This window comes from Stegostoma tigrinum, chromosome 27, assembly GCF_030684315.1.
Source record: "Stegostoma tigrinum isolate sSteTig4 chromosome 27, sSteTig4.hap1, whole genome shotgun sequence".
NCBI classification, from domain to species: Eukaryota; Metazoa; Chordata; class Chondrichthyes; order Orectolobiformes; family Stegostomatidae; genus Stegostoma; species Stegostoma tigrinum.
Genome location: NC_081380.1, coordinates 3,205,786 through 3,218,165, shown reverse-complemented (window position 1 = coordinate 3,218,165; position 12,380 = coordinate 3,205,786). Strand labels below are relative to the sequence as shown.

Sequence of the window (12,380 nt, the reverse complement as noted above, 5' to 3'; positions counted from 1 at the left end):
GCTTTTGTGGAATTAAAAATGATTTCAAGACAGACTGAGGAGGCATAATCCCCCAGTATCAACATCCGCGGTGGGGGGGTACCAGATCAGAGGCTAGCAATACTGCAGCGAGTAACTCACCTCCTGTCACCCCAACGGCTGTCCACGCAGGAGCGTGATGGAATACTCTCCGCTCGCCTGGATGAGTGCACTCAAGGAGGCTGACATCATCCAGGACCAAGCAGTGCGCCTGATCGCCACGACATCCACAAACATCCACTCCCTACACCACCGACGCTTAGTCGCAGCAGTGTATACTGCCAACAAAATGCACTTCTGAAACTCACCAGAAATCCACGTAGACCACGGTCCAAACCTACGACCGCTTCCATCCGGAAGGACAGGGGCAGCGTATACATGGGAACACCGCCACCTTCAAGATCCCCTCCAAGCTACTCAAAATCCTGACTTGGAAATATTTCACCCTTCCTTCACTTTTGCTGAGTCAAAATCATGGAATTTCTTCCCTCAGGGTGATGTGGGTCACCCACAGCACATGTACTGCAGAGGCTGAAGAAGGCAGCGCACTCCCACCTTCTCGACGGCAACCACGGATGGGCAAGAAATGCTGGTCCAGCCAGTGAACCCCACAGCCCACTAGTGATGACGGGATAACGTTGGAACAGACCGGGCCTTACATGAATACTGCTGGTAACAACATTCAATATCAGGGGTGGGGTGCTGAGATGGTCTCTTGTTGGAGACGATCATTTCCTGGCAATTGTGGGGCGCCAACGTTACTTGTCACTCGTCAGCCCAAGTCTGGATACCGTCCGACATCCCGTTGTACTTGTGGAGCACTGCTTCAGCATCTGACGAGCGACGTGCGACAGTCCAGGCACAAAGGACACAGTCATCCTGAAGAAAACGACAGAATGCAAATACAGCGGAAGACATCATGCAAAGGAGAACAAGTTCCTGCAGGGAAAGCGCAGCTTTGACTGCACGAAGCAAAAGTGAAAGACACAGGCAGACAGAGCGAATGAGCACGCAGTTAAAAGGACCTTGGTGGCTTCATGAATGGCAGCGTCAGAGTGCAGGGCTGCGGGCAGCCTCTGCTGGCTGCAAAAGCCTACTGCACCTGGTATTCCCAGGCGGTCTCCCATCCAAGTACTAACCAGGCCTGAGTCTGCTTAGCTTCCGAGATCAGACGAGATCGGGCGTTTTCAGACTAGTATGGCCGTAGGCGCTGACTGCCAGCATTTCTGACATCTTGCAAGCACGTAGCCCAGTTTTCATTCCCTTCTACGCACTGCGGCATTTCACTGCACCCACAAATTTATAGCGCACTATTCCTCTCCTCGTGCTCTCCAACCTATTCTCCTTCTCTCCGCTCTCACAGGCACAGACTACAACTCTTACACTCTCCAGAACAACACACTCTCACAAATCACACACCACAAACACAGTCAACGTCGTCATGGCTCGTCCCATTCTGGCCTTAACTCCATCCATCCGCGCGGCCTCACGACACCAAACATACGTCACCCCCACCGTTAACAATTCTCTCAATAACTCACCGGATAAATCGCATCAAGCCGGCGCCACTGCTTTCAGCCTTCTTCGTTATCGCACTTACATCTTCAAATCTGCCCTTCTTGCACCAGGTACTACCTCACCCACACACACACTCACTCACACCCTCCCTCACTCATTCACTCCAAATATCTGCTCCCACATCACTGACAGTGCCCACCCTCGGGAGGCGGCTTTTTCTCCCGGACACTCTGGCCAATTCTGCTCACAGACCACCCCGGGCTCTTTTGCCACGAGTCCACGTGCTTTCTCAACATGTCTTTTCTCCTGTGTTCGCAAACAACTTTTACAAACGCCACAACCCTCTTTCCGTGTCTTGCTGGTCCTACCCACCAACCCAGCAAGCTCTCCATTACAGACACAAGATCACAACATTACGCAGCAACTCCTCCGCCCTCTCTTAACACAGCTCGCACTAATACACCCGCGCACGCTCACCCACTTACACACTCGCACAGCACACTGGCCAGCTTCAGCTTGCCCCTCCATCGAGGTGCTGCTTATTGCCAGCTGAAAACGGGCACCACCTCAGACAAACTGAAAGCATCTCGGTGAATAACGGGAGAGTGTTGCTTCGCACTGGAGAAGGGGATAGTTCCATTTGAGACAGCAGCAAGTAAACAGCTACTATCAGGAACACAACAACAGCTCTCTAAAGCACAAATGCAAAACACACAGCGCAGTGAATAAGGTCAGTGAGATACGAGGATCAACAGCCGTGCGGGAATACAACGTAGAAACTTGGCTTCGAGACGGCATTCGGATTCAAGCACGATCAAGTGCAAAGCGTCTTTCTTTCTTTGCTTGCTGTCAGGCTCTTGGCTGCATCTATCAGGTACTCATGCTGCAGACAACCATCTTAACAGCACTTCAACTGCAAGGATAATATTAAACTACAAAGTCTACAGAAAAGCTTTACAACAATGTTGCCGGCACTGGAGGCTTTGAATTCTACGCACAGGCCGCATAGGCTGGGACAGTCTTCCCTGAAGCGTTGAAGGTTGAAAGGCGACCTTGCAAAGGTTCAGTAAATCAACAGGGGCATACATAAGGTGAACAGCCAGGGTCTTTTCCCCAGGACAGCGGGGTCCAAAATTGGACAGCGTACGTTTACGGTGAAAGCACAAAGGTTTAAAACTGACCTGACGGCTAACTTTTTCATACCCATAGTGGCGTGTACATGGAACAAGCTGCCAGAGCAAGTGCTAAAGTCAGGTACAATCACAACGTTTCAAAGACATTCGGTCAGGTACGTGGATACGAAAGTCGTGGAGGGATACAGGGCCAAATGAAAGCAAGTGCGACTGGTTTAGTTAAAAACACCTGGTCAGCGTGGACAATTTGGCCCAAAGGCTCTGTTGCCATGCTGTGTGGCTCTATGACCCTATGCAATTCACAATGAACTGCTTTCTGCCGATCTCACAGCATGCTGTCAGACGTGAAGCTGGTCCTAGGTACTCATGAGCTGTACAAAAAAAACGCACGACTACTAACAGAGAGAGACACAGCAATGTTCCCAGCTGTCAAGGCTGCAACAGGCAACTGAATCACAAAGGAAACTGCCCAAAGCTGAAACACTGTGAGAGGTACAACGGCTGCACATCTTCCCCTCCCAGTTCCATGGCGATATGAAGCAAACGGGCAATCGGCCCACGCGCAACGGCAAAATTATAAGCTACCATTTCTTTAACAAGCTACAGCAGCAACACACCGCCGCACTCTTGTTGTGATCGGAAAGGGACTCGTTCAAACTGTCGTCACCATGAACTTTGCCGACGAGCACAAAACAGACACTACAGAAAATTCAAAAGCTTTGAAATCCCACTTTGACACCTAGGTGAATGTCGCTGATGAATGACAGACGTTCAACGCGAAGGGTAAAAAAAACACTCTGCTGGTCAATATGTGGTCTCAGCGACCAGGTTCGCAGAATCCTGTGCTTTTGTGGAATTAAAAATGATTTCAAGACAGACTGAGGAGGCATAATCCCCCAGTATCAACATCCGCGGTGGGGGGGTACCAGATCAGAGGCTAGCAATACTGCAGCGAGTAACTCACCTCCTGTCACCCCAACGGCTGTCCACGCAGGAGCGTGATGGAATACTCTCCGCTCGCCTGGATGAGTGCACTCAAGGAGGCTGACATCATCCAGGACCAAGCAGTGCGCCTGATCGCCACGACATCCACAAACATCCACTCCCTACACCACCGACGCTTAGTCGCAGCAGTGTATACTGCCAACAAAATGCACTTCTGAAACTCACCAGAAATCCACGTAGACCACGGTCCAAACCTACGACCGCTTCCATCCGGAAGGACAGGGGCAGCGTATACATGGGAACACCGCCACCTTCAAGATCCCCTCCAAGCTACTCAAAATCCTGACTTGGAAATATTTCACCCTTCCTTCACTTTTGCTGAGTCAAAATCATGGAATTTCTTCCCTCAGGGTGATGTGGGTCACCCACAGCACATGTACTGCAGAGGCTGAAGAAGGCAGCGCACTACCACCTTCACGACGGCAACCACGGATGGGCAAGAAATGCTGGTCCAGCCAGTGAACCCCACAGCCCACTAGTGATGACGGGATAACGTTGGAACAGACCGGGCCTTACATGAATACTGCTGGTAACAACATTCAATATCAGGGGTGGGGTGCTGAGATGGTCTCTTATTGGAGACGATCATTTCCTGGCAATTGTGGGGCGCCAACGTTACTTGTCACTCGTCAGCCCAAGTCTGGATACCGTCCGACATCCCGTTGTACTTGTGGAGCACTGCTTCAGCATCTGACGAGCGACGTGCGACAGTCCAGGCACAAAGGACACAGTCATCCTGAAGAAAACGACAGAATGCAAATACAGCGGAAGACATCATGCAAAGGAGAACAAGTTCCTGCAGGGAAAGCGCAGCTTTGACTGCACGAAGCAAAAGTGAAAGACACAGGCAGACAGAGCGAATGAGCACGCAGTTAAAAGGACCTTGGTGGCTTCATGAATGGCAGCGTCAGAGTGCAGGGCTGCGGGCAGCCTCTGCTGGCTGCAAAAGCCTACTGCACCTGGTATTCCCAGGCGGTCTCCCATCCAAGTACTAACCAGGCCTGAGTCTGCTTAGCTTCCGAGATCAGACGAGATCGGGCGTTTTCAGACTAGTATGGCCGTAGGCGCTGACTGCCAGCATTTCTGACATCTTGCAAGCACGTAGCCCAGTTTTCATTCCCTTCTACGCACTGCGGCATTTCACTGCACCCACAAATTTATAGCGCACTATTCCTCTCCTCGTGCTCTCCAACCTATTCTCCTTCTCTCCGCTCTCACAGGCACAGACTACAACTCTTACACTCTCCAGAACAACACACTCTCACAAATCACACACCACAAACACAGTCAACGTCGTCATGGCTCGTCCCATTCTGGCCTTAACTCCATCCATCCGCGCGGCCTCACGACACCAAACATACGTCACCCCCACCGTTAACAATTCTCTCAATAACTCACCGGATAAATCGCATCAAGCCGGCGCCACTGCTTTCAGCCTTCTTCGTTATCGCACTTACATCTTCAAATCTGCCCTTCTTGCACCAGGTACTACCTCACCCACACACACACTCACTCACACCCTCCCTCACTCATTCACTCCAAATATCTGCTCCCACATCACTGACAGTGCCCACCCTCGGGAGGCGGCTTTTTCTCCCGGACACTCTGGCCAATTCTGCTCACAGACCACCCCGGGCTCTTTTGCCACGAGTCCACGTGCTTTCTCAACATGTCTTTTCTCCTGTGTTCGCAAACAACTTTTACAAACGCCACAACCCTCTTTCCGTGTCTTGCTGGTCCTACCCACCAACCCAGCAAGCTCTCCATTACAGACACAAGATCACAACATTACGCAGCAACTCCTCCGCCCTCTCTTAACACAGCTCGCACTAATACACCCGCGCACGCTCACCCACTTACACACTCGCACAGCACACTGGCCAGCTTCAGCTTGCCCCTCCATCGAGGTGCTGCTTATTGCCAGCTGAAAACGGGCACCACCTCAGACAAACTGAAAGCATCTCGGTGAATAACGGGAGAGTGTTGCTTCGCACTGGAGAAGGGGATAGTTCCATTTGAGACAGCAGCAAGTAAACAGCTACTATCAGGAACACAACAACAGCTCTCTAAAGCACAAATGCAAAACACACAGCGCAGTGAATAAGGTCAGTGAGATACGAGGATCAACAGCCGTGCGGGAATACAACGTAGAAACTTGGCTTCGAGACGGCATTCGGATTCAAGCACGATCAAGTGCAAAGCGTCTTTCTTTCTTTGCTTGCTGTCAGGCTCTTGGCTGCATCTATCAGGTACTCATGCTGCAGACAACCATCTTAACAGCACTTCAACTGCAAGGATAATATTAAACTACAAAGTCTACAGAAAAGCTTTACAACAATGTTGCCGGCACTGGAGGCTTTGAATTCTACGCACAGGCCGCATAGGCTGGGACAGTCTTCCCTGAAGCGTTGAAGGTTGAAAGGCGACCTTGCAAAGGTTCAGTAAATCAACAGGGGCATACATAAGGTGAACAGCCAGGGTCTTTTCCCCAGGACAGCGGGGTCCAAAATTGGACAGCGTACGTTTACGGTGAAAGCAGAAAGGTTTAAAACTGACCTGACGGCTAACTTTTTCATACCCATAGTGGTGTGTACATGGAACAAGCTGCCAGAGCAAGTGCTAAAGTCAGGTACAATCACAACGTTTCAAAGACATTCGGTCAGGTACGTGGATACGAAAGTCGTGGAGGGATACAGGGCCAAATGAAAGCAAGTGCGACTGGTTTAGGTAAAAACACCTGGTCAGCGTGGACAATTTGGCCCAAAGGCTCTGTTGCCATGCTGTGTGGCTCTATGACCCTATGCAATTCACAATGAACTGCTTTCTGCCGATCTCACAGCATGCTGTCAGACGTGAAGCTGGTCCTAGGTACTCATGAGCTGTACAAAAAAAACGCACGACTACTAACAGAGAGAGACACAGCAATGTTCCCAGCTGTCAAGGCTGCAACAGGCAACTGAATCACAAAGGAAACTGCCCAAAGCTGAAACACTGTGAGAGGTACAACGGCTGCACATCTTCCCCTCCCAGTTCCATGGCGATATGAAGCAAACGGGCAATCTGCCCACGCGCAACGGCAAAATGATAAGCTACCATTTCTTTAACAAGCTACAGCAGCAACACACCGCCGCACTCTTGTTGTGATCGGAAAGGGACTCGTTCAAACTGTCGTCACCACGAACTTTGCCGACGAGCACAAAACAGACACTACAGAAAATTCAAAAGCTTTGAAATCCCACTTTGACACCTAGGTGAATGTCGCTGATGAATGACAGACGTTCAACGCGAAGGGTAAAAAAAACACTCTGCTGGTCAATATGTGGTCTCAGCGACCAGGTTCGCAGAATCCTGTGCTTTTGTGGAATTAAAAATGATTTCAAGACAGACTGAGGAGGCATAATCCCCCAGTATCAACATCCGTGGTGGGGGGGTACCAGATCAGAGGCTAGCAATACTGCAGCGAGTAACTCACCTCCTGTCACCCCAACGGCTGTCCACGCAGGAGCGTGATGGAATACTCTCCGCTCGCCTGGATGAGTGCACTCAAGGAGGCTGACATCATCCAGGACCAAGCAGTGCGCCTGATCGCCACGACATCCACAAACATCCACTCCCTACACCACCGACGCTTAGTCGCAGCAGTGTATACTGCCAACAAAATGCACTTCTGAAACTCACCAGAAATCCACGTAGACCACGGTCCAAACCTACGACCGCTTCCATCCGGAAGGACAGGGGCAGCGTATACATGGGAACACCGCCACCTTCAAGATCCCCTCCAAGCTACTCAAAATCCTGACTTGGAAATATTTCACCCTTCCTTCACTTTTGCTGAGTCAAAATCATGGAATTTCTTCCCTCAGGGTGATGTGGGTCACCCACAGCACATGTACTGCAGAGGCTGAAGAAGGCAGCGCACTACCACCTTCTCGACGGCAACCACGGATGGGCAAGAAATGCTGGTCCAGCCAGTGAACCCCACAGCCCACTAGTGATGACGGGATAACGTTGGAACAGACCGGGCCTTACATGAATACTGCTGGTAACAACATTCAATATCAGGGGTGGGGTGCTGAGATGGTCTCTTCTTGGAGACGATCATTTCCTGGCAATTGTGGGGCGCCAACGTTACTTGTCACTTGTCAGCCCAAGTCTGGATACCGTCCGACATTCCGTTGTACTTGTGGAGCACTGCTTCAGCATCTGACGAGCGACGTGCGACAGTCCAGGCACAAAGGACACAGTCATCCTGAAGAAAACGACAGAATGCAAATACAGCGGAAGACATCATGCAAAGGAGAACAAGTTCCTGCAGGGAAAGCGCAGCTTTGACTGCACGAAGCAAAAGTGAAAGACACAGGCAGACAGAGCGAATGAGCACGCAGTTAAAAGGACCTTGGTGGCTTCATGAATGGCAGCGTCAGAGTGCAGGGCTGCGGGCAGCCTCTGCTGGCTGCAAAAGCCTACTGCACCTGGTATTCCCAGGCGGTCTCCCATCCAAGTACTAACCAGGCCTGAGTCTGCTTAGCTTCCGAGATCAGACGAGATCGGGCGTTTTCAGACTAGTATGGCCGTAGGCGCTGACTGCCAGCATTTCTGACATCTTGCAAGCACGTAGCCCAGTTTTCATTCCCTTCTACGCACTGCGGCATTTCACTGCACCCACAAATTTATAGCGCACTATTCCTCTCCTCGTGCTCTCCAACCTATTCTCCTTCTCTCCGCTCTCACAGGCACAGACTACAACTCTTACACTCTCCAGAACAACACACTCTCACAAATCACACACCACAAACACAGTCAACGTCGTCATGGCTCGTCCCATTCTGGCCTTAACTCCATCCATCCGCGCGGCCTCACGACACCAAACATACGTCACCCCCACCGTTAACAATTCTCTCAATAACTCACCGGATAAATCGCATCAAGCCGGCGCCACTGCTTTCAGCCTTCTTCGTTATCGCACTTACATCTTCAAATCTGCCCTTCTTGCACCAGGTACTACCTCACCCACACACACACTCACTCACCCCCTCCCTCACTCATTCACTCCAAATATCTGCTCCCACATCACTGACAGTGCCCACCCTCGGGAGGCGGCTTTTTCTCCCGGACACTCTGGCCAATTCTGCTCACAGACCACCCCGGGCTCTTTTGCCACGAGTCCACGTGCTTTCTCAACATGTCTTTTCTCCTGTGTTCGCAAACAACTTTTACAAACGCCACAACCCTCTTTCCGTGTCTTGCTGGTCCTACCCACCAACCCAGCAAGCTCTCCATTACAGACACAAGATCACAACATTACGCAGCAACTCCTCCGCCCTCTCTTAACACAGCTCGCACTAATACACCCGCGCACGCTCACCCACTTACACACTCGCACAGCACACTGGCCAGCTTCAGCTTGCCCCTCCATCGAGGTGCTGCTTATTGCCAGCTGAAAACGGGCACCACCTCAGACAAACTGAAAGCATCTCGGTGAATAACGGGAGAGTGTTGCTTCGCACTGGAGAAGGGGATAGTTCCATTTGAGACAGCAGCAAGTAAACAGCTACTATCTGGAACACAACAACAGCTCTCTAAAGCACAAATGCAAAACACACAGCGCAGTGAATAAGGTCAGTGAGATACGAGGATCAACAGCCGTGCGGGAATACAACGTAGAAACTTGGCTTCGAGACGGCATTCGGATTCAAGTACGATCAAGTGCAAAGCGTCTTTCTTTCTTTGCTTGCTGTCAGGCTCTTGGCTGCATCTATCAGGTACTCATGCTGCAGACAACCATCTTAACAGCACTTCAACTGCAAGGATAATATTAAACTACAAAGTCTACAGAAAAGCTTTACAACAATGTTGCCGGCACTGGAGGCTTTGAATTCTACGCACAGGCCGCATAGGCTGGGACAGTTTTCCCTGAAGCGTTGAAGGTTGAAAGGCGACCTTACAAAGGTTCAGGAAATCAACAGGGGCATACATAAGGTGAACAGCCAGGGTCTTTTCCCCAGGACAGGGGGGTCCAAAATTGGACAGCGTACGTTTACGGTGAAAGCAGAAAGGTTTAAAACTGACCTGACAGCTAACTTTTTCATACCCATAGTGGCGTGCACATGGAACAAGCTGCCAGAGCAAGTGCTAAAGTCAGGTACAATCACAACGTTTCAAAGACATTCGGTCAGGTACGTGGATACGAAAGTCGTGGAGGGATACAGGGCCAAATGAAAGCAAGTGCGACTGGTTTAGTTAAAAACACCTGGTCAGCGTGGACAATTTGGCCCAAAGGCTCTGTTGCCATGCTGTGTGGCTCTATGACCCTATGCAATTCACAATGAACTGCTTTCTGCCGATCTCACAGCATGCTGTCAGACGTGAAGCTGGTCCTAGGTACTCATGAGCTGTACAAAAAAAACGCACGACTACTAACAGAGAGAGACACAGCAATGTTCCCAGCTGTCAAGGCTGCAACAGGCAACTGAATCACAAAGGAAACTGCCCAAAGCTGAAACACTGTGAGAGGTACAACGGCTGCACATCTTCCCCTCCCAGTTCCATGGCGATATGAAGCAAACGGGCAATCTGCCCACGCGCAACGGCAAAATTATAAGCTACCATTTCTTTAACAAGCTACAGCAGCAACACACCGCCGCACTCTTGTTGTGATCGGAAAGGGACTCGTTCAAACTGTCGTCACCATGAACTTTGCCGACGAGCACAAAACAGACACTACAGAAAATTCAAAAGCTTTGAAATCCCACTTTGACACCTAGGTGAATGTCGCTGATGAATGACAGACGTTCAACGCGAAGGGTAAAAAAAACACTCTGCTGGTCAATATGTGGTCTCAGCGACCAGGTTCGCAGAATCCTGTGCTTTTGTGGAATTAAAAATGATTTCAAGACAGACTGAGGAGGCATAATCCCCCAGTATCAACATCCGCGGTGGGGGGGTACCAGATCAGAGGCTAGCAATACTGCAGCGAGTAACTCACCTCCTGTCACCCCAACGGCTGTCCACGCAGGAGCGTGATGGAATACTCTCCGCTCGCCTGGATGAGTGCACTCAAGGAGGCTGACATCATCCAGGACCAAGCAGTGCGCCTGATCGCCACGACATCCACAAACATCCACTCCCTACACCACCGACGCTTAGTCGCAGCAGTGTATACTGCCAACAAAATGCACTTCTGAAACTCACCAGAAATCCACGTAGACCACGGTCCAAACCTACGACCGCTTCCATCCGGAAGGACAGGGGCAGCGTATACATGGGAACACCGCCACCTTCAAGATCCCCTCCAAGCTACTCAAAATCCTGACTTGGAAATATTTCACCCTTCCTTCACTTTTGCTGAGTCAAAATCATGGAATTTCTTCCCTCAGGGTGATGTGGGTCACCCACAGCACATGTACTGCAGAGGCTGAAGAAGGCAGCGCACTACCACCTTCTCGACGGCAACCACGGATGGGCAAGAAATGCTGGTCCAGCCAGTGAACCCCACAGCCCACTAGTGATGACGGGATAACGTTGGAACAGACCGGGCCTTACATGAATACTGCTGGTAACAACATTCAATATCAGGGGTGGGGTGCTGAGATGGTCTCTTGTTGGAGACGATCATTTCCTGGCAATTGTGGGGCGCCAACGTTACTTGTCACTCGTCAGCCCAAGTCTGGATACCGTCCGACATCCCGTTGTACTTGTGGAGCACTGCTTCAGCATCTGACGAGCGACGTGCGACAGTCCAGGCACAAAGGACACAGTCATCCTGAAGAAAACGACAGAATGCAAATACAGCGGAAGACATCATGCAAAGGAGAACAAGTTCCTGCAGGGAAAGCGCAGCTTTGACTGCACGAAGCAAAAGTGAAAGACACAGGCAGACAGAGCGAATGAGCACGCAGTTAAAAGGACCTTGGTGGCTTCATGAATGGCAGCGTCAGAGTGCAGGGCTGCGGGCAGCCTCTGCTGGCTGCAAAAGCCTACTGCACCTGGTATTCCCAGGCGGTCTCCCATCCAAGTACTAACCAGGCCTGAGTCTGCTTAGCTTCCGAGATCAGACGAGATCGGGCGTTTTCAGACTAGTATGGCCGTAGGCGCTGACTGCCAGCATTTCTGACATCTTGCAAGCACGTAGCCCAGTTTTCATTCCCTTCTACGCACTGCGGCATTTCACTGCACCCACAAATTTATAGCGCACTATTCCTCTCCTCGTGCTCTCCAACCTATTCTCCTTCTCTCCGCTCTCACAGGCACAGACTACAACTCTTACACTCTCCAGAACAACACACTCTCACAAATCACACACCACAAACACAGTCAACGTCGTCATGGCTCGTCCCATTCTGGCCTTAACTCCATCCATCCGCGCGGCCTCACGACACCAAACATACGTCACCCCCACCGTTAACAATTCTCTCAATAACTCACCGGATAAATCGCATCAAGCCGGCGCCACTGCTTTCAGCCTTCTTCGTTATCGCACTTACATCTTCAAATCTGCCCTTCTTGCACCAGGTACTACCTCACCCACACACACACTCACTCACCCCCTCCCTCACTCATTCACTCCAAATATCTGCTCCCACATCACTGACAGTGCCCACCCTCGGGAGGCGGCTTTTTCTCCCGGACACTCTGGCCAATTCTGCTCACAGACCACCCCGGGCTCTTTTGCCACGAGTCCACGTGCTTTCTCAACATGTCTTTTCT

The 12,380-nt window shown here is 50.9% G+C and overlaps 4 non-coding genes across 4 annotated transcripts; all 4 read right to left on the bottom strand.

Moving 5' to 3' along the window:
• Positions 1–1,108: 1,108 nt before the first annotated feature.
• LOC132211082 (5S ribosomal RNA) lies at positions 1,109–1,227 on the bottom strand. The gene has a single exon (XR_009447389.1). It is a non-coding gene; the product is annotated as a 5S ribosomal RNA (ribosomal RNA).
• A 3,394-nt stretch (positions 1,228–4,621) lies between these two features.
• Positions 4,622–4,740, bottom strand: LOC132211081 (5S ribosomal RNA). Its single transcript, XR_009447388.1, has one exon. It is a non-coding gene; the product is annotated as a 5S ribosomal RNA (ribosomal RNA).
• A 3,394-nt stretch (positions 4,741–8,134) lies between these two features.
• Positions 8,135–8,253, bottom strand: LOC132211080 (5S ribosomal RNA). The gene has a single exon (XR_009447387.1). It is a non-coding gene; the product is annotated as a 5S ribosomal RNA (ribosomal RNA).
• A 3,394-nt stretch (positions 8,254–11,647) lies between these two features.
• LOC132211079 (5S ribosomal RNA) lies at positions 11,648–11,766 on the bottom strand. Its single transcript, XR_009447386.1, has one exon. It is a non-coding gene; the product is annotated as a 5S ribosomal RNA (ribosomal RNA).
• Positions 11,767–12,380: the final 614 nt, after the last annotated feature.